Source organism: Petaurus breviceps, unplaced genomic scaffold (genome assembly GCF_028583685.1).
Source record: "Petaurus breviceps papuanus isolate PSGF00001 unplaced genomic scaffold, PetGlider_PUasm1.0 139, whole genome shotgun sequence".
Lineage (NCBI taxonomy): Eukaryota > Metazoa > Chordata > Mammalia > Diprotodontia > Petauridae > Petaurus > Petaurus breviceps.
The window spans coordinates 11,324,882-11,329,569 of record NW_027185697.1 but is presented as its reverse complement, the minus strand read 5'-3'; the positions used below and the strand labels follow the sequence as shown (position 1 = coordinate 11,329,569).

Sequence of the window (4,688 nt, the reverse complement as noted above, 5' to 3'; positions counted from 1 at the left end):
GGCATGCAATACACTTATGCATAGAATACGTATTTCTATATACACATTTATACATGCACACATGTACATATACACAGATACATTTAAGCATGCATATCTATATACATCTATGTGTATGTGTGTAAGTATACTACACAAGGAAATAGCCAACCTGCTCCAGTATCTTTGCCAAGAAAACCCCAAATGGGCTCATAAAGAGTTGGACAGGACCAAAACAATTGAGCAACAGCAGGTACACACACACACACACACACACACACACACGCACATGCACACATATATAGATACATATAAACATATGCACACATATATGTATAGGATAAATACAGATAGATACAAGATCAGCTTAGAGGGGAAAGCACTAACATTTGTGAGGACTGGGAAAAACTTCCCATAGAAGGAGACATATGAGGAGGAAGAGCTGCATTAGGATTAGGGGAAAGGATGATGTGTTCTGAACTTGGGGTCATGGCAGGGCACCCAGGTGGAGATGACCCATAAGAGGTTGGCAATAGCTCTGATGCTGGAGCTTAGCTGAGCAGGGTTTTGGGGCTAATTAGATACCATACCTAATTAATCATCAATTAGGTGATGGTTCTCCAGGGAGAGTGCTGCCTCTGTGAATTTCCCACGTTCCAGTCCTGGGCCACCAAACTCTGCAACCCCATCTGGGAATCCTGGCCTCTCATGCCTGTGGTCAGCCCCACCCTTTGGCTATCAAGTCTGGAAAGATGAATTCATCATCTGTTCACCACAGGATTTGGCCCCCTCCCCCAGGCTGACTCTAGTGTGGAAATCCACCCAGGAGTTTCAAGGGCCTTGGAATACCCATACAACCTGATTACCTACTCCTCCCCATCTTGAACCATTCATTTCAAGAAGGCCAATTGCTCTCACCATCCCCCGCTTGGTCCTGACTCAGCTGTTGTTCATGTCATTCCCACTGTGTGGAATGTCCTCTGATAACCTGCTCTCCTCTCCAGATCATTCCTATACTTCAGGATCCAGCTCAAACCATAACTTATCCATACAGCATGAGCATTGTTGACCATTACAAATAGAAGGGACCTCAAGAAGCCCAGAGGAAGGCCACCAAGAGGGTGAGCAGACTTTAGGACAACATGACTTCGAGTTGAGAGAGCAGAGAGAGATAGAATTGGAGAATAATAAGTCTTCAGGAGAGATGGGAGGTAGATGATGATGGCTGTCTTCAAGTAGTTAGGCAACTGTCATGGGGGAGAAGATTAGCCTCTTTCTTCACAAGGGGCAGTGAGTGAGTGGAGGTTACAGAGAAGCCATTTAGGCTCTCTACAAGACTTCCCAATGATTAGAGATTTCCCTCAGTGGAGTGGCCTACGTTAGGAACTAGTGTGTTCCCCCTCTTTGGAAGTTACCAACAATGACCAGATAACCTCTTATGGAAGTCATTTAAGACAGGGTCCCTGAATCAGGTACAAATGGAACTTGGTAGCCATTGCAATCTCTCCCAATTCTTGATTCTTGGATTCAGGATCATCTGGTCCGACCCTCACATTTTACAGATACAAATTGAGGACCAGAGAAGGGAAATGACTAGTCCAGGGTCAAACAGCTAGTGTCAGAATTGGAATGTGAATAAACCACATCTTTTAACTCCAAGTACAGTGTATTTCCTATCTCTCCAAGCTACTTCCTATACACGTGCCAAACTATGTAATTTAGCTTCTGACTATATCACTCAAGTGCAATTGCTTTGTCTAAAGTTACCAGTGATCCCTTAATTGCTAACTCTTCACCCTTCTTGACCTCCAAAGCATTCAGTGCTATTGACTAATCTCTCTTTTTGGAGGATTTGGTGACATCTCTCAGGTTCCTTCAGTCTGCTTTGCTGGACTTCCATACATATACATATACATACCCTTAATTGTAGGTGTTACCCAAAGTTCTGTCCTGGATCCTTTTCTTTCCTTTCTCTATACTCACTTATTTGGTGACCTCATCAGATCCAATGGGCTTAATAAGATCCTTGAAGATGTATGAACTCTGACGACCCATGACTTCAGAGGAATGATGTTGAAATGGGCTGATCACATCTTGACAGGAAGGTGATTCCCTCAGGATACAGAATAAGGCATTTTCAGATGTGATCAATGTGAGAATTTGTTTTACTTGACTTGGGCTATTTGTTACAAGGGTTGATTTTCTTTCTCAGTTATGGGAGAAAGGGGAAGAAGATGTATGCTTAAGTTAGACAGAGTATTCAACAAAGAGAAAGAAAAGACCTCACTGAAGCATTTTCTTTCACTACATAGATGTTAACAGAAGGAACCACTGACAAATGGTATAGCTTTGAAAGTTACATTTTGAATTTATCACATAATAGAGACTCACAGTTGCATGTACAACCCTCTTTTTTGTTCTATGATGAATATATGTATATGGAAGGACCCATTAAAAAAAATCAGCTCCTTTAGAACAGGGATTATTTCATTGATGTCTTCCTTTGCTCAGCATGTAGCACAGTGCTTGACTAGGTATAAATTATTGCTTATGGACTGATTATCAGAATGACTCCCTCTCATCTGTCTCCTGTGCCTCACACTCTTCATTTCTGGAGAAGAGGATCCCTAGTCAGCAAGACACCTCAGATGCCACCTTCTGCATGGCATCTTGCCTAGATCCCACTGCGGCTAGTGCCTTGCACTTTCTCCCCCCTTACATTGATTTTGTGCATATCCTTCTAAGTACATGCTGTCTTTGCACTTGGATTGTTAAGTCCAGTGGAAGGCAAGCCCTTTGAGAGCAAGGACTGTGACAATTCTTTTTTGTATTCCCAGTGCCCAGCACAGTGCTTGCCATATACAGTAAGTGCTTAATAAATGCTTTTTAGTTAATTGCTAAATACACAATGCTGAGTATCCCAGCACTTGAAAAGATCTATGTCCTCAGTGATGCAGATTTTGATTCATGCATACCTACCTATCTGATGTGATTATTGTACATGTATCCCCATCATTTCATCACAGGAAGTCTATTCACCCTTCTGAGGGCCTTTTTGGAATTCTCTGACATTATGTAGACACCCAGGGGCTATCCCCCAATTTTGTTATATGACCTGCCCCATTTTTCTGAGCATCTATTTCTCTAATGACATCTTGTATACTTACTAGTTTTCCATTGGCGACATACTGCAGTCTTCTGTCTGCCTCAGTTTCTACAACTGTAAAATGGGGATCATACCACCACTTACCTTTCAGGGTTGTTGTGAGGATAGGATGAGATATTTATTTGTAAGTGCTTAGCACAGTGTCAGGCACATAGTAAGTGCTTACAAAATGTTTGCTCCGTCCCTCTCCCCTTCTGTTGTCTTTTGGGTGATACTGAACTTCTTCAGGATGTTTTGGACAATATTGGAATGTAAAAATGGATCTTTGTTTCATGGTGAAACTTTGGGTCTTTAAGGACAAGACAACTTTTCTTAAAGGCCATCCAGTCTTCTTTCCTGCTTCTCCTCAATTATAGGCTCAGATCATTGTCTATTTCAATATCTGCCCACTCAATGGATTATCCATCCAATTGCATACCATAGTCTTGTCTATAGACATTTTTCATCCACTTGGATTTCCTTGTGTGGATAGTAGAGGTCAGGATATGGATAGGGACTAGACTTGTGATATCATTGATACAGGGAGCTCCCAAGTAAGGAAATTCCTTCTACCAATGCATGTGGGCACTTTTCCTGTGACTTAATGTCTCAGAGAGTTTCTTAGGGCCCTTTGGGGTTCAGTGATGTCCCCAGGGTCACAAAGCCAGTATGTGTCATCAGATCTCTCAAACCCTGAGGCCAGACGTCCTTCCTCTCTCTCTGAATACTTGGTGGATGGGCTTGATTCAAATACAACTTGTGCTTCCAGCATCACAAACTGGGTAATAGTCTCTCTGAGGACTGACTTCCCTCCACTTAAATCCTTCTCAGGTGCCTCACTACCATGTACAGGTGACCCTTTAAGACTACATCAGCAGAACCCAACCTCTGGCAGGTGACCAACTGTTATCTAAGGTCTAGTTTAGTGAAGAAGGTGGATCATCAGCTGATAAGGCTTTTTGGCCATAGTGACTCATGGGCAGCTAGGTGGCAGAGTGGATATAGAGTACTGATCCTGGAATCAGGAGGACTTGAATTCAAATCCAGCCTGAAACACTTAGTAGATATGGGCAAATCACTTAGTCTTTGCCTCAATTTCCCAAACTGTGAAATGGGGATAATAATATCACTTACCTTCCAGGGTTGTTATGAGGGTAAAATTAGAAGATATTTGTAAAATATTTTATAAATTTTAAGTGCTAATTATTTTTATTCTTATTAGAGAGTAACAAAGCTGAGTCTGACTCTGAGGTCTTGCCCCTGGGTGACTGTCAGGACAGAAGTACCTTTACCAGAAATAGGAGAATTGGAAGGTATGTGGTGAGGGGTACAGGTTGAAAGGAGACAATAATAAGTTTTATTTTGACTATAATGAATTTCAGATTCATGGGAGATCCAGTTTGAGATGTCTAACAGATGGTTGTATAAAACTAGAACTCAGGAGAGACATGATGCTTGGATATATGTATGTATATGTATATACACACATATAGATAGATAGATAGGTAGATAGATAGATAGATAGATAGATAGATAGATAGATAGATAGATAGATAGATAGATA

The 4,688-nt window shown here is 41.6% G+C and overlaps 1 long non-coding RNA gene across 2 annotated transcripts in view; it reads left to right on the top strand.

The window, feature by feature from the left end:
- Window positions 1-4,688, top strand: part of LOC138146132 (uncharacterized) — a 15,871-nt gene that overhangs the window by 990 nt on the left and 10,193 nt on the right. The window lies entirely within an intron of this gene.